At 37.5% G+C, this 18,582-nt stretch overlaps 1 long non-coding RNA gene across 1 annotated transcript in view; it reads right to left on the bottom strand.

The window, feature by feature from the left end:
* The window catches only part of LOC106015888 (uncharacterized), a 212,607-nt gene extending 199,945 nt beyond the window's left edge, over positions 1-12,662 (bottom strand). The window contains exon 1 of the long non-coding RNA XR_011804122.1: positions 12,256-12,662. This is a non-coding gene — a long non-coding RNA (uncharacterized lncRNA). The remainder of the gene's footprint in view (positions 1-12,255) is intronic.
* Between the last annotated feature and the right edge of the window lie 5,920 nt (positions 12,663-18,582).

Here is an 18,582-nt window from a genome sequence, read left to right as displayed (position 1 = left end):
GTGAATACCTAGCCCATCTCCCACCTATACCATATACTTGTAAAGAAAAACTGAATGGAGTATAATTTGAATTAGTTGACCTGAGGGAAAACTGTTACTGCAAGAAGTGCTGAACAAAAATTACTTTTTTTTTTTTAATAAAACCTATGTGTATGTATAGCATAAAAGTTAGATCATTCATAAACTTGAAAAAAAACACCCTTAAGTTCTGCTACAAAACTGACCAACTGGCCTAACATGACTTCAGTGTTTTACATTGGATTTATTTTTGTACAAGAAGAGATCCTTTCAATCTTTAATCATTTCTAATGTTGACTGACAGAGACAATGAGTTCAAAGCAGTAAATTCTATCCTTACGGCACCATAGGAAGAAATGGGACAGCTCTCATTGTGTCTGAACCTTCTGATGAACAAGGGAGCTATCAGACAAGGAACTGCGGTACTTAAAAATGAGATCAATTAGCTTCCCTCTGAAACGCCTTACAGCTTACTTAGATGACCACATTCACTGGAACAGGAGGTACCTATCGCTATCTAACAATTGTGTACAAAGCTTAAAAGAATTGATTGAAAACTCGTAACATTCAATAGCCTCCCTGTAATCAGGCACAATCCTTGTACTGTCACATGCCACAGCACTGAACAGAGCTAACAGCAGAAAAACCACTGACGAGCCCTACAGAAATCCAACAAGACAATCATTTCAGCATTAATAGGTTCTCTTCCTAACAGAATTAGAGCCCATGTTGGAGTAAGTAGCCCCATAATACCAGATGCTTTCCATTTCAGCTCACCAAATTACTGCAAGAGGTTCTCCACTATTTATTAGATAATTGTGGGTCCTGTCGAGTAAATACCTGGCAGCGCAGTGAGTTCTCATTTCAAGGAAGCCCTTCTCAGAAAAGTAAACAATTTCTTCACAACAGGAAAAAAAAGAAAAAAAAAAAAAAAGAAAAAAGGACCAATTGAGGAGAAATACTGCCAGGAAAAAGAAGAACATTTTCCATCTGATAATGGCAATACCTGTGTGTTCTGCTGGTTTTGTTCGTTTCACCAGAACTGCATTGTCTTGAACTTGCTTCTCAGAAAATCCTGCCCACTTTTGGAATTCTCTGCCAAGCTTCCTCCTTGCCACGAAGGAGTCACTTGGGAACCTGAAGGTTCCATTTGGTCATTTTGTTTTGTTTTTCAAACCTCCCTGTGCAGTATTTATTACTGTCCTCATCGCACCATCTCTACACTCACACTGTCCCTTCTGTCTGTAACACTGATACTGACTTCCAGAAACACCGTCACCTGGACGTAAATTATGAGAAATCAATTGAAACCAAATGAGAAATGGCATTTTATTTCCAATGTTTAGCATAGTTTTCTTCTCTGTAATACCATTTGAGCAAAAAGCATGCATCTTCATTTCTTTTCTGATGGGTACTTTCTTATTCCTTACCTTATCATGTGCTAACGTCTAGCCATTACTGCCTGGAGGCTGAAATTGAAATCAGAGTCATAACTGTATTTCCATTGACCAATGAAAAAATATTCCCTGACCTACGACAGTTTTAACAACTGATGCCATAAACTGAGGAAAAAAACACCTCTTCTCACTAATGGAAAACTAACAGAAATTTGCCACGGAACACTACAAAACAGGAGAAGAAAGCAGTGCCCCTACCAGTTTCTTAAATACAAACTCTTCCTTACTGTACTAACTAGCATTTTGGTTTGGGATATAACTTTTCTTTCTCATCCCTTTCAAAAGGGAAATAATAATAATAAAAAAGCATTGTTGGAGATCCTCAGTGTTGCTGTTCCTAATTTAAAAAATAATTTCAGTTCAATTTCAAAACACAACAGATGTACTTTGTTGCTTACCATCACCCTGTATTGATATTATCACACGCCAATTTAACAGCAGAGCAGAAGTATAATTCTTTCACCTCAGAGCAGAGGTTAATTTCTGCTCTTTGTGTTGATTTTGCAAAAGCCAAAAGTCAGGAGCAAATGTGTTACCAGACTAACCTTCTTCTTTCGTTCGTCAGTCACACCCTCTATCAAACAGATTATTGAATAGCAATCCAACCATAATGAGGTAGTGATTAACAAAACACAGTGCTCCCGTAGCAAAGCACAGAGTAAAACTCTTGCATCTCAATTACCGAGCACAGGCAAACAGCAACCTAGTCATTAAGCAGGGCCCCACTCTGCATGACTGATATTAATGTAATATTAGACTAGCAGGTGCTGCTCTGCTCTGTTAAATCTTCAGCAAATTCAATTTAGTACAGAAAATAAACAGCACACTTGTTCCCCTCAACAAATATTTGCATATTTTCCTTACTAAATCCGGAGTTTACAGATCTATCTGGGAAAAGACACAGACAGGCAAAGAGAGTTGATTTTCAGGTCATTTGAATGTCAATTTAGTGGAAGAAACCCTCTGCGCAGAACGATGCACAGCCAGCTACCACGGGCTCTTCTGCCACTACTTTTGCACCAAGTTTTACATGAGGGGGAAAGCAGCACCTAGTACATTAACAACAGACATTTCCCCTTGGCAATGAGCATGGGGTTTTTAGGTAAATTAATTGTTTCTTGGACTAAAATTCTGGGGCAGATCTCCATCTGACGTTGGTTGGCACAATTCTCCCTTAACCCTTTGTACATGAGAAAAGGGTGTCTGCATTTGCTTTGAGGGATAAAAGAGATTTCTCATGCAGGCTACATGAGCTCCCCTCTGCTTTTACGCAATTCTTATGTGAATTCTCCTACTAATTTTATTTGGATAATATAGATTTCATTTCCTATTTCAAGGTCTACATCTGCAAACATTAATACTTCTCGGTATCTTTACTCACTCCATTAATCAAGTGCTAAAATTGCACTGGTTAATTTATGCCAATATTTATACAGTAATTATCTGTAATTCTTGCATCATAAAATTTTACCAATCCTAAGAAGCATTATTGAAAATAAATGGAAGAGCTCAGGGTTCACCACTGAGACTCGGGCATCTCCTGAAGAAAGCAGAGCACAGTAAGGGTCCATCTCACAGGGTTCCCATTTTTTGGAGCACTATTAGGTGCCACTGGTGTTCGCATGTCACCACAGTGCGGCAGGCACTTCCCCACGCGCACCAGTCATCAGCATTCCTCTAGACACGGTCTTGAAAAGCACAGCTGTTGAAGGCAATGCTTTGAGTGGGTTTAAGTCCTTGCTTTTTCAAGATACCTGACAATATTTATATTTAAAAAGACAACTGCACTATCCGAAATAGTGGAAATCAGGCCATTCTCAGTTCACTTTTTTCTTACCTTGGTGTGTCTAGATTTGGAGAAAGTTCTCCAAAGATTTTACCTGTAGTTAATACCTCTCTTCTTCCCCGACCTACTTTTTGGGGGGAAAATAAATCTTGCTGGAGCTTACCTCTGAGATTCAAGACTAAAAACTCTCTAAGTCTCTTTTAAAACCACATATAAATCGAAGCAGTGAAGATGCATCTAAGCATTATACTACATATACATCTAAGCATTTTTTTCTCTCCCCAAAAAAGCCAGAGCTTTAGTTTCTCACATGTAATGATTTAATCATTTCCATTGTACTAGAAGAATATGTAAGCTGCTTCAAGGTTTTCAGCCAGAATATAGATCTATACATTATGTATTTTCCTCATTTACTTCTGTCATGCTAGATTGTGAGTCTAATTGATCATAAACTGACAATGATACTTCCACTACAATCGATCTGTCTTCTCACAGAAAGCATTTCTTGACAGGAATAAAGAATTTGGAATCTCTTCTGTTAGCAATAAATGCTTCCACCCAGAGCCCTGGAGTCATTTCGCTAACCTGCTGATGCTAATCAGAACCAAGCGACACACTCTTAGCTTCTCTGTGGTCACAAATTGTTCCAGTACTTAATGTTTTTAATGCTGAAGTGTTTCTGCCACTATATTTATGCAGCAAGATAGATGCTGCATGTGCTGGAGTTCAACACCTACCAAACAACTTAACATAGAGAAGGGTACAGAAGCTGTGTGCAACAGCTTTTTGTGTTGGTGCTTTGTGGTTTTTGTTGCTGTTTGTTGGTTTTGTTTTGTTTGTTTGTTTTGTGGCACAGCTGAAACTGGATGAGGTTCCAGTTCTTGGCTTAAGAAGGCAAGAGGCCAAAGTGCTATAATCAAAACCAATGCACTCACTCAGGGCCCAAAGTTTGTCTACATCTAGATTTTACAAAGAACCTTTTACTAAAATTAAGTAAAGACTTAACTACTGTTAAGGATGTCTCTAATAACTGGAGTCTTAAGCAGCACCTTTAGCTGCAAAATTAAAGCTGCCCTGAAGGTGTGTAGAAAGGCTTCTAACATTTAAATGAATTATTTTCAGAAGAGGCAATTAAAAAAGGACAACACTACTTCAATTTATCCTTTTATCTTGTAAAAGGTCAGAGAAGTAACCATGTTTAAAATTAGTTTAAAAAAAAAAAAAAAAGATATTCAACAGAATCAGGATTGATTGCAGAATTCAGATAGAAAAAATCATTCTTGTAGGTACTCTGAGAACAACCACTCAAACCATAACACAATCTTTGATAGTTTGATCAATACTAGTTTAAGCAGCAATAAAACTTGCTTTGCACCAAAAGTCAATTTTGTACACAAAAGGGTGAGCTCAGGAGTTTTCTAAATAATTTTTGCTATAATAAAAGTGTTTTACTCTGCCACTTCAGGACAGATCGATTGTCCAACATATACCATCTGTTTCTGTGAAAATTGGGACAGAAAATATATATAAACCTATATACGAAGGTTTAAACAATAATGAAATGAAACTTACAATAAAACAGATTGAGCACCTTTTAACAGAATTACTTTTAACACATCATATTTTCCCTAAATTGGAATGGTTTGTCTCTTTTGGATGGTTTATTATTCCTTGCAAGACTACTACTCTAAAATCTAAAGCTTCCAATGTATTATAGAATCTAATATGAAAAGGACACGTTCTATTCAAAAGGATGATATTTGCTTCTTTCTCCCCCCAGACGGAATGCAACTCCCAGATAAGTCACAAGTGGCAGAATTTTTAAACAATGTGCAGGATTTCAGAGACATGCCTCACATCCTAAGTGACCTTTCCCAGCTGTGCAGACATTTCCAGAAAGAAAACTCAGGATCCAGGCTGCTGTAGGAACTGCATTCAGAAGAAACGTTTCCTTTTTCCCAAGCCAGAAGTCAGTTATCTCTGTGAAATGTAACTATATTTAAGTCTGCAGTGTGGTGGTGCTCACATACTGTTTCATATCAAGTATAAGACAGGTCCTCCAGCCATTAGAAAGGCACCAATGTTACAGCGTTATTCTAAAACACGTGAAATATTCTTGTAGTGTTGAGTGACTAAGAAGTTCTCCTCCCTCTGCCTAACATGCCAGATTTCAACCTAGACCATTCTTTCCTTTCAAAGGTCATCTGAATCAGAACCTGAATCATGAAGAAACCTCTTTCCATAAAACTTGAGTTTTCCTCGTTTGTGTCTTGAAAATCCACATCTATAGTGAGAAAAACTTTGACAGAGTTGTAGGAAGAATTCTTGTCAAAGTAAGAGCCCTTCACTATCTTACACATCCCGTTTAGGTGTTCAGTCCCCCTTGGTTTGCATTTTATTTTGCACATGTGGGAGTCAACTGGAGGCAGAGGTACCTCAAAAGACAGCATTTCTTAAACATGAAGATTTTACTCCATATTCCACATTAAATTAATGGGAACATTGTTTGAGAAAGGTGCACAGAATTATGCTTCTTGCTAATGAAATGTTTTGTTTTGTTTTGTTTTCTGGACAAGGTAAGTTATTACAAATACTACTAACACAAAAATCTGCATGAGGTTAGTATCTTCTATGGAACAGTAGGTGGAGAAGAATAACTTAAGTCAGTCCCCAAAGAGTTCCTGTATCAACATCCATTGGGATTTTACCCACGCTCAGAGATTTTACATCCTTTGTGACTCCCACATTTTCAACCTAGTATGATGTGCTCTAAGGACAACTTGCTTCCTCTGTTCTATTTCTCTGCCAAAATTAGTTGCAGGAATACCTGTAGATCTTGTGTTCCTTCAATATCACATTACAAAATGACTTCCAGGGGGCTGAAAAATATACTTTTAACTTGTAACCACTGACACCAGAAAATTAAGCTACCTGATTTCTCTTGGTGGACACCCACTGTGTCAGTCAATATACCTACTAACATGAGAGTGGGCCAAAATGAAAAGAGACAAGTTTTGAAAGTGAAAAAGAAATCTTCCAAAGCCTTGCCATCTGCAATACATCATATACGAATAGCATACCTTTCCCACTTCACGCTGTTATCCTGCCTCTCAATATATTAGGCCAAAACCAAGAAGTGATTTCTCTCTCAGCAAGAACAAGCTCTTCCTTCAAGCAAGCTCTTATTTCGATTTCTAGAGAATCAACTTCCACACCAGGACTCCAGAATCCTCACAATTAGCACACGTTTCTGTGCATTCAAGACTGCAGTCAGCAGAACAATATTGTCTCTTATTTTATGGATGATATATATGTAACTATTTGATCTAGAGAGAAGCTTAGTATTTCACCCATGAATGGTCACAGGATGAAAAATGGAATAGCCAAAAGATAAATAGTGAGAAATGAAAGTTTTAAACCTCTGAAAAGTTTTTCTACGTATCCACACACTAGGTGAGACATCTGCACTGCTTGCAGGTATAGCCCCATTCCTGCATTACACATTATTAGATTTGCTGCATCAAGTTTTGAAGAACTTCTATGCAGTCTTGTTTTGGCTCCCAAAAGAATGGATAACGTCCATAATGTCCCAGAACTCAATAACCCACCAGGAAGTTTGCAAGAAACTAGGGGACCAATACCAACACCTGAGGAAGCCTCATGGAAGAAAGTATGCTGTCTTTTGAAATTTAAGGCTCAATCACAAGTGTCTGTCTCAGGCTGGACACAGAAAGTCTGTCACATGTAAAGCCCTAGGCAGAAAAGCAACTGTTTGAAGAACTGGCTGTCAGTTTTAACTGGCAGTTGGGGCATTTGACCATCACTGCTTCTGCGTGCATCAATTCATGGTATAATCTTGCCACAATTAACTCAAATTCAATAGGCACTGTACAAGATTTCAACTGTCTTTTCACCATTTTTGCACAATGTTTCCCAAAAACTATTAGTTGGAAGTTACATCCCCATGAGAAGAATAAGCGTAAACACCTTTGATTACCGCTCTCTCTCAATTAACAGCAAGTCACATCTACCTGCATGCTTTGGCTGTGTTCTATTATCCTGCCAACAGGCTGCAGCCATAAACCCAACCTCACCAGGTTTATATTTGCTTTGTGTCTGCAGAGTGGTGCAAAGCAGCTGGTACATATCAGCGATTCTGACTGAATAAAATAATGTTAATGAGCTGGAATTACTCATTTGGTATGAACGGTCAAATTGCAATTCCTTTGCTGTGGGGTTTAGGGCCTGATCCAAAGGCCGCTAAAAACAATGACTTGTACTTGGCACCGAAGGGATCATATGATTATTGCAAGCATGTATCTTAGAGTAGTGGTGTTGGTGGGTTTATATAAGGTATATTCCCCTTTCTCTCCTGATCTGCAGCCATCCAAAGCTTTAAATCCTCTCTAGTAACACTCCTCTTGCTGGAGAAGTCTCGTGCCTGCGGTCCTGCTCCCAGCGTAATCACACCCTGAGTGTCAATGAGGTGGCCACCTGACAGAGAGGGTGGGAAAAGAATAGCTTGTTAAATTACTAAGATAAGAATGCCACTATCATTTTGTGTCTAACCCTTTTGAAAAATTATATAGTTTGATTTGTAAGAAATGGAATTTCTATCGAGCTTTGGATATAGTCTCCTATTTTTATGCATTTACATGAGATGTAAATCTAGCACGTTTAAAATGACTGGTGCTACACAGATGATGAAAGCAATGCATAAAATACGTTTGAGCTTCACTTCCTCAAGTCAAAGAATTGCTGTTATGGAAAGAAAAGGGAAAGAAAAAAAAACACGCTTCCTTTTATCCTATAGTATTCATAAGGAAATTGAAAGACAGGATTGTATTCACTGATCACACTTGGAGTACTCCTTTCAAATACGCTTCAGGTCTCTTCAGGGTCAGCATACATCAGTTCATCAGAAATTTTTAGAGAGGAAGGGAGGGAGAAGCCAGCTTGCTCACTTATGACAGCTTCATCAAGTATCTACAGCATTGATGAAACCAGAGCTGTGCCACCGAGTGTGGCAGTGCACGGGGATACACAGACACCCCAGCACCCCACGCTCTCCGTATAAGTTCTCACCAGAGCTAGTGGAAGTCTGGGCTTCTTAATAGCGGTAGCAACAAACCCAAAGCAAGCTCAAGGCTCATGGCAAGTACCTAGGACTTTGTTTCTAATTGGTAACTGCATGAAGAGCACAACAATAAACAAGACCTTACCAAATAATTGTGTCACGGGTTATCTGTGTTTGGAGGAAACTAGAAGTGATTTCATAAAAACTGCAGTGTCTTCTTTATAACGTTACGTATTTCTTATAGTATTTTCCCCTGCTAATAGAAGGCCTAATACCATAAAAGCAACACGCCCCATTTCTGATTCAAGACCATGAAGAAAGCTTCTCAGCTTCTGAGGTAGCAGAAGCTTATTTTTCAGCTGTTTAAAGAAAAGCTCATTTGCAAAGTGAAAAGCCACACAATTATTTTTACAAAGGAACTGAAATATGAATGATGTCAGAATATTTTTCTATCTTTTAAAACATTGCTTCCTTCCAAGTATCAAAATCATATGAAAATTTATACACAATTTAAAAATCTCCTTAGGTCAGAACAAAAGTTGGAACATTGATTTTCATTTGTTTTGCAGCTTTTTCAGGCATTTTCTTTGTGCAAGTTCTAGAAAATGAAAATTCTCCAGTTACACAAGCAGCAGGCATTTATATTGCTTAACACTGATATGCACAACTGCAAAAATAAAAGGTGATTTAGAAAAACCTCCATTAGAGAAAGCTTTTTCCTTTCAGCCTACATTTCCATGCAGAGCCAACTATGAAAAAAGAACAGCCAACAGAACTGTAAGCGTTGCCTGTAAACTCTTATTGCAAGGCGATATATGAACAACTGAAGATCAACATCAGCAGCTGTCTGATCTTCATGGATTATTTAGTTGACCCTTAGCAATAACAGACCCTGGAAAGTTAACAGGGGCATGAGTTATCAGGTGGCTGATCAAGCAATGAAGCACCAATACAGCAAGTGGAAGACAGATCAACTGACTGAGGAATTTTCTATTTTTGTTACAACTATTTTTTTCCTCCCAATTTCTCTAATAGGCTAAAAGATCACACAGTTAAAAACATTTTGAAAATAGGAGAAAATACAATCAGAGAACAACAATTCCAGCAAAAAATCCTGAATGAATATTGACTGCAGGTCACTAACTCTCTACAGGTACACGCACCTTCTCCCTAGTAATAGGTATTCAGTTATCTGCCACACAATGCAAAGAAAAAAAGACAGCAAAGTAAAGCAGCATTTGGGATGTGATGCCTATAAAGCCCATAGCTTTCAGAAAAGGACTGGCCACCAAGATTGCAATCTCCAGCAACAGAGGTACATATGCTTATGTTTTGCTTCAGGCCCAATTCATGATCCAAAATTCAGTGCTAAAGCTCTCCCGGAGCTCTCTGGCAATAGGATTTACTCCTTGGATACTCCTTTTTTAAAGGCAAGGCTGAAAACACAGGCCTGACTGTATCATTTCGGTTTGGGAACCTCTCCAAGCTGGTTTACTAATTTTGCGAAGGCTGGTAAGACCAGCCTCTCTCCTTCAAATATGGCCTACTTACCACCTGCAATTTTTGCCCCTTCAGGCTTATGTATGGATGTATCTAAATATCTTGTATATATATGCACATATATATACACACGTGTATATGCAGACACATGTATTTCAAGAGGAAGTAGAACTTTTTGCCTCTGGAAGTTCTCAATCTGATACCATTAATGTGCTAGAGATACATCTGAATTTAAAGAAATTAAGATGCTTAAAAAACTTTCAAGGCACTGGGTCTACCTCTAACCTAGATTAACTGAAAAAGAGGGGAGGCTGGAATCCTCACAGTATTGCTCTAGTTTGGCACCGTGACACCTCTGCGGTTTGGAAAGACACCAAAGCCTCTAAAAACCACGAAGGATAAAGTATGTGACCACAAGCAATTTCTTGAGATGGTTTCATTGGCTAATAACACAGTGATCACAACTGAGCACTTCAGTGTGTCTGTGGGTAACCCATAAAGGAAGAAAACTTAAAAGAACTATATAGATCCCATTAAAAAATAAAAATAAAACCCTGTGCCATAGAGGTGCATTAAGCTAACAGGAACACTCTATGTCCACGATTTCTTTTCCATTGTATTCTACCTACACCATCCCTTATACACTTCAACCAGGCTTTCTTTTACCTCTACAGACACCTTTTGCTCGATTAATTTTTCTTTTAGCTCGTAAGACAAATCAGTCTAGACATCAGAGCAATTTCTATTAACAGGAAAAAAAAAAAAAAAAAAAAAGCTTTGTAAATAATATTTCTTCTAATCCTGGGCTTCTGTTAAGTGTAAGAATGAAAGTCCCTCACAGCAGAAGCAGCAAGTAGTTAACCTGCTCTTTACAATCAGATATGAGAAGCTCTTTTCTTGCTGCAGGAAATTGGCCCCTTTGTGTGCCAGCTTTATTTTCCCAGGTATCATCTGCCTCCACAGATGTGAGTCATTAAGATCAGAACAACCAAAAGCAATATTTCCATATAATTAAACATTTTAATGTAGTAAAGTAGGTATGGTACAAAAGCCATTAAACATCTCCCTTCAGGAACTTAGCAGTCATCAAACTCAATATGCTGTTCTTAAGAAATCTAGATTCAGGGCTTACATATAACAGTGATGGGTGCTATAGAAAAATTTAAGATCCATTAGCAGGAGGCTTAGATATAGTAGTTACATCTTGCATCTGTGAATGCTTTCGTGATCAGCTTAGGGAACACATCCTACAGAGAAGTCCATAAAAATGAACATTTCACTAATCATGTTTCTGTCTATTTTTTGTGTACAGCTTAAAGAACAGCCCTGTGCCCTTTGATTAGGTATGATGCATTACAGTAAGTCAAAAAAAAAAGGGGGGGGGGGGGGGAAACTATGAATTTCAGATGAAGGAATTATTCATATATTCAGTTGTATGCACTTATATTCCACAAGTGTGTTTGAATGGACAGTTTCAGAAATGAACTCAAAACACTATTAACTTTTCTTATCACTAGCATCCTTTCAGCCCATGTGACACCCATATGCCCCTAGAATGGATCCCATTCAATTCTGTTTCCTAAAACAAGGGAATTTAGTGGCAGATAGGCCCCTGTTTCAGGTGGACACATTCAGGCAGTAACGTGTATGATAAAGATGGATTCTGAAGCACAAAGAAATTCATACTTTCTACATAGAAATCATCTTTACTGGTCTTTAGTGCTCTCTTTCCAGAGCACAGGGAAGAGACTAATTATGAAAACCTGATTTCAAAAAACGCATAAAATTCCACTAACTTTTAGCCAGAAATTGCACGCAGAGTCTCTAATTCTTAAGGACTTTGCTGGGTCCAAACTAGATTTAATTGCTCTGTTGAACCTAAGCCCAAAGAGCTGCTAACAAATTACAAGGCTATGGAGTACAGCAAACAAAAAATAGTTTTACCTATTTCAGAGTGAAAAGTACATTTGATCAGGAAATACTTCCTCGTTCATGGAATCCCCACAGTTCTGGTTTGCCATGCAAGGATTCCATCAGTGTAGGCCTTGATTCGGCTGCTACAAACAGAAAGATGCATGCCAAGACTCATTACTTTCTATTACTCTATCCCACTTTTACTACACACTTAATAGATATCATCCTCTTTTGGAACTTTATCTGTCTTGCCCTTTTGTATTTAAAAATCCTGCCAGTGATTCTAAAACATCATTCTATCACTAAAGATAGTGGAGCAAACCACGCACCATGCCTCATCCTGACAAGAGATGCAGCTTTACACAGGCTGCAAATGTCCTCCACTCTGCCTCTGGAAAAACAAATTAGCTATGTTGGCAGTAGATCATGAGCAGCTCATTTGATGTTTACTTACAGTTACTGTGCCTGCTAACACACTCCATGACCTGCTGTTAACTCCTTACCTCACCTCTGCTTTAGTGGCTGCTCCGCACTCAGACAGGCAATTCTCCATTTTTTTCAGCTCTGTTCCAAGTGGCATTGATCCAAGGCACGTGCTTAGGCGCAGACCCCTGAAGTGCTGCCATGCTTCTGTCCAATCAATAACGTACAATCATAGAATATCCTAACTTGGAAGGAGCCCACAAGGTCATCGAGTCCAACTCCTGGCTCCACACAGGGTCCCCAAGAAATCAGACAACATGTCTGACAGCGCCGTCCAAACTTCAACTCCAGCAGGCACAGTGCCGTGACCACGGCCCTGGGGAGCCTGTCCCAGTGCCCGATCACCCTCTGGGTGCAGAACCTCTCCCTAACCTCCAGCCTGACCCTCCCCTGTCCCAGCTCCATGCCGTTCCCTCTGGCCCTGTCACTGTCCCCAGAGAGCAGAGCTCAGCGCCTGCCCCTCCAATCCCCCCTGAGGGAGCTGCAGGCCGCCATGAGGCCTCCCAGTACTGTGGCAGAGCTGAGCAACCCCCACAGGTTCTTTCTTACATCTAGAATAACTTTTCTATACAGGACCACTAAACTATCATACACTTTTCATCTACTGCTCCAAGTTTGATGTATTTGACCTAAAATACTTCCTGTTAATAAATTCATTTCCATAACTAACAATTTTTAATCCGCTTCAAGGCTTTCTAAGTATTGGCAAAGTTGTTCAATTTCCATGGAAACAGTGTGGTCCTAATTCAAACATAAACCTGCAACTGAAGAGTCTTGAGAATTTGCTAACACACTAGCTCCAGGACCAGGCCGGGTACTGCCCCCTCTGATCTTGCCGGGCCAAGCACTCCACAAAGAAATTAAGGCAGAATTGACTTAATTGCAAGTCTCTAAAAAATCATGCCTATAACTGCTAGACAAATAGTAATATATCCAATTATTAAAATATTGACAAATTAATTGCTTTAGGCAACCTAATTTTAAGTGAACTACATGACCCTCAAATCAATATGCATTTTGCAGGAACTGATCACAGAATGCCATGTACAGTTTTCACTGAATTCAGCTAGACAGTAAGCTAAATAAAAAACTACAGCTATTGTAGATATGAATTAGCCAGCAAGAATAATTGGAAAAAAAGAAAGTGGGTATTTTTCTGTGTCAGGACACCCAGTGTACATGCCAAAACAGTTACTTGTTATGCTGTGCAGAAAAGCAGACTGATTGCCCCACCTACGAAGAATTCATTTCTGATCCGTGTGTCAGGTTAAGTATAATTAACATATTTATGCAAAACCAAGAAAAAAAGTGAGGGTCCTAACTGCAAAATAATAATCACACCAGTTTTTTCTATACATGTATTGCTCCTTCACTGTCAACTGCATCTCAGTAGAAATATATCAAAGAGTTCTCTAAACTTACTGAAGCAGCTAATTTTTATCTTGGTGATACATTCCCACAGGCCCATTGTAATGAAGATAAGGTTATCAGGAAGGCATAGCAATACTACAGTAAAGTTAAAATGAAAAGAATAATAAAGATTTAAAAGTCTGCACAATAAAACTATTGAGTAAAACAACTTAAAACTCCAACTTTGATAGTACCTATTTTTCCATATAAGCAGAAACCAATTCTTTGGAATTCTGTTTGACACTGATGTGACTGGCTATTCAACAAACGCATATGTGAACGCAAACGGTAACAGGATCTGGACATGCACCTGTTGACTCTTTATACAAGAAGGAGCAAACTAAAAAAAAAAAAAAAAAAAAAAACAAATTTAGGCAACTGGAATGACAAAGCTTGAATCAGCCACCAAAATGTAGTATTATACTCATGCTATCAACTCTTTGCAACTCAATCTTCCTCTTGGTTCACCCATAGCATCTGATGCATTAGAACTTGGCAGAATTAATAAAACCTAATGTTTCTCCTCCATCAAAATGCTTTATCTCTTCACATACTGTTAACAAGTTTCAACACACAAAGCCCACCCATCATTGTGACAACAGATCAAGTCAATGTGAGTCCCTATGTAGCAGGTGCAATGCCTAAGCAATTCAAGGAAGGAATGGAATTGAGCTTTATCATTTGAAGACTGTGCATCATGTTACAATAGCTAAGTTCATATAATTTTCAAGCTAATAGACTAATCATAACTCCATAATCAAGGAGTCATAATTCCATGATCAGATGTACTACAATTTAGAAGAAATGAGAGATCATAAAAATTGTCTCACATTATTATATTTTCATTTTACAAACCATTAAAATCAAAGACTATTTAGTTGTTAATATATCATTTTTATTAAATTTTCTTATTGATTAGATTTTCTAGTTGTTTAAAAATTTTCTTTAAATTTATTTTTTAAAAAAAGCGTTTAGCTTAAAACTCTGAATAAAAGCACTGCGTAGCACCATAGGGATCTTCACATGTTGTGCCTTTGCTTTGTAGAAAAATATTTTACATTGAACTTATATATTGAAAGCTGGTAGGGAAAGGAAAATTAAAGATATATATGTGTATCCCAAGTTAGTTCTACATATTATCCACCCAGTCTTCCACAAAATTCTTTAGTTAAGCATTTACCAATACAGAAGTAGGTAAAGAAATTTAATTCCCTCAGTTTACTCCCTCAAACCAAAAAAAAACTTCAATTGTTCCTTTAAAATTCCTAACGTTTAATATGCTGGGAGGGGCAGGGGGGTGACTATTATTTGCTGAGCAGTTATTCACTAAATTAACTTGTTTCAAAACAAAATGAGAAAATCAGCCAATACACGTAATCCTGTTTTACATACCACACAAATATCAGAGGTTCTTCTTTAGAGGTGTAAATGTTTGACTTCATGTGATGACATCAGTAGGCAGGGTGGTATTAAAATGCTAATTTAAGATTTTTTTTTCTTTTAACATATGCATGGCTTTTAAGTCAATAAATTCATTGAAACACTATGTTAACCTACATCTTCAGCATTATTACACATACGTTTCCTCTACTTTTACAAAATATTTACTTCTTTCATGTTTGTATGAGTATTCACGAATGATACCAGTAATTTATTCACAATATACTGCAAAGCCTGTATTCACAGCCTGTAGCTTGCTCCAATATGCCACCTCACATAAAAATTTGATGTGCAAGTAATGGTGAAAGAGGGAAAAATGCTTCAGAATATGGTAGAGGTAATAAACAAAACAGGTTATTGAGTGAATACGCTGGAGCAACCCTCAGGCAAAATGACAGGGCAGTAAATTACTTCAGTATTTTCCCCTCTATGCTCCAATAACAGCTAAGCACTTAGTGTTTGCCAAAAAGAGGTCAAAAAATCCATGCAAGAGAAAACCTAGTTATATCTGCCTCTGGGACAGAAAGTATAAAAGAATTTTCAATGTGTCTCTGATGTGCTTTGCTCCTCTTATTTTCATTTTTAGGTAATAATTCATTTTGCATAAGTTCAGGTATGGTTCATAATCGTGTTCTAAAAGCTCTAAGAAGAAAAAACAAGATAGGCTAATTCCTAGGAATGATATAAAGTAATTAAATGCTTAATTAAATAAACCTTTTACCAGTAATCACCATCTACAAGAAGTTTGCAGAACAAGTAAAAAGCTTTGACTTTGTTTGCTTCCAAGTTCCAAACTAGAGAAAGGCAGTCATCATACAAACAAATTTGGGAGAACTGGTAAAACAAATAAATCTACACCAAGTTGTTAAAAGATTCTTGGAATTTTGAAAAAGATTTCTGTAAAGAGCCTTTAAGTAAGGACTAGTTTAAATCTTCTTTTTCAATAGATTACAGAACTATAGATAAAATCTGTTACAATTAGACATTTTACTTCTTTCAACTGCAGGATTGTTACCTAGCCTATGAGGGAATATTTCTTGAATGAACCACTATTTAAGGAGACCACATCTCCAAGAAACATATTTTTCTAACTCACATAGTTGCTTCTCAAAATTTTATGTGAATTTATAGTCAAGATACACAGAAAGGACAATAAAATTTGAATCCCGTTAATGGGATACTTTTTTTGTATTGTGCTTTGTATTTTATGTAATTTAAAAGTTGATACCCCAAACCAGCTAAAAAACAGCGTGCTCTACAGTTCAGTCGTATAGATTGTTTTCCTTTTTTTCTATTTTGTCATAAAGAGCTCTTTTAAATAAAACACTGTTTCAATTGTTATAACAAGACATATGAGCTGACAGCTTTTACTGTTGTTTAAAAGAAATACTTGAGCTGAGTGAATAATTCCTTTGTGAATAATTTATTTGATCAATTTTGCTATTTCCCTGTTTACAAATTGTTTGTACAAATGGTACAGCTATGGAAAAAAAAAAAAGATGCTGCATTGGGAATATGTAGAGATTCCTAAAATATTACAGAATAAAATATTTTTTATAAATTGCTGAAGTCAGCCTACAGTCTTCTGTAGCTAGAATATTTTCTTTATCTCTCTTCATTGGCTGAAAGAAAAGCCTATTACAAGTCTACTTTCCAGGAAAAATTATTAAAAACATTGCATTGTCAATCTAAACTGTGCTCTTCTCCAAGAAGAAAGCAGTTTTCTTTTAACCTATCGTGGCATCACAGAGCTTGAGTTGATGCGGTCACCTTAAGACTCAAGGAAAATTGTGACGGTGTTTCAACAACGGAAAAACAAAGCTAGTTTTCCTCTAGCTGTGTCAAGGGGCTTTCGACATTATGCCAAGAATTTTGATCAACGGGGAAGGCTTTAGCTATGGTTTTGATCTTCATTTTAAGAACTTTCCTATATTTGCAAGTCACAAAGTTAAAGGAATATTGACAATTCAGTATTAAAATAGCTAATCTAAAAATAAATAAATAAATAAAAAATAAAGAACAGCAGAGTAACTTTGCCAACCAAATTTCTCTTCAGGTCTGACATAATCTCTTCCCAGTAAAAAGGCAGAGGGGAGCTGTTTCCACTCTTCTCTCAGTGATAAATGGAAAATGAGTGACATTTACCGTTAAAAATACATGAAATAATGCTCTACCTCAAGGTATCTCTTGATTGTTTTAGTTCTTCAGAGGCATGCTTAGGAAAGGATTAAGCTTGGCAAGAGAAGGGTGGCATGTACAGCACGGTACAATTAACATGACTGATTCGTTTGATAGGTTGGATCCTAACCTTACAGTGCTAGACTTACTTGATTGATTCTTCGTGAACATAGGTATAAAAATATGGTCACTGCTATATCCAAGTGTTTTGCATAATCTGAAGCCACAATTTAAATGTCTGGTACCAAGATTTTCAATTCCATGTCACAACATCTTTTATTAATATATCATCTAGGAACAGGAGCCTGTCCCCTTGTTACTCAAGCAGTGCTTGCAGGGCCAGGCCAGTGCTCTGTCTTGTGTGGATTCACGAGTGCCAGGCAATAGAGGTTACTTAACATTAAGTAACATTAATTTTTCTGGCAGCAGTTTATCAATGCTTGTTAATCACATCCTCAAAGACATTCCCCTTCTCATGCTTTTGAAGGGAGATGAAGTTTTGCCATTGGCTGCAAGGAGCTAGGAAATCACACAGGAAATCTTCCTCAAGTAAAGTTCACAACCAAACCAAACCAAACATGAAATAAATCAATGTACCAGGGGGGGGACAACACAACACGGCTCCATTCATAACGGGATTTACCTAGCCCCTAAGTAATGTCTTCAGCTAGTTATGCCTTCCTAGCCAGCATCAAGGGATGTTTTACTTAGCATCCCTAGAAAAAGTGCTTTAGCTGCCTAAATATATTCGCAATGTTTAATTAACAAAAAGATGTTAATTATTAATCACATTAACATAAGGTAACATTATAAAGCTCCTAACTACACAGCCTTAGTGATAACAAATGCATCTCTGAAGCCTTCCACGAATATAATAAATTAAAGGTAGGTACTGCTGGAAAGCCACAGGAACTTACGGTTCTCTTTAATTTAGTCCTGCTGGGCTGATAAACTAGAGATCTATGATTAACTAGAATTATAATTAAGGAAGCAATATGATCTGATGAGAATTCATGTAGCAGAGTTCAAATCCGAGATGCTTGCAAATTTCCAACATTATCTTAGAAAGCCTTAGCTTTTTCCCAGTTTTTCCTATCTGTAAATTGAGGATTATATTTTATTTACTTTACAAGAATATTATGCAATGAACTAATGTCCACAGGATCCCTGCCTGAGACAAAAACAAACAAACAAACAAACAAAACAGCATTACACAAACACACATCTTATTTAAGGAGGAACTGAGCCTTTTAAAAGGAAGAACTGCAGACATCTTCCATTCCAAACTCTCTTAGACACAAAAAAGTACTTGGTGTAGA

Source organism: Anas platyrhynchos, chromosome 19, assembly GCF_047663525.1.
Source record: "Anas platyrhynchos isolate ZD024472 breed Pekin duck chromosome 19, IASCAAS_PekinDuck_T2T, whole genome shotgun sequence".
NCBI classification, from domain to species: domain Eukaryota; kingdom Metazoa; phylum Chordata; class Aves; order Anseriformes; family Anatidae; genus Anas; species Anas platyrhynchos.
The sequence above is the reverse complement of the archived record's forward strand: the minus strand, read 5'-3'. Positions and strand labels throughout refer to the sequence as shown.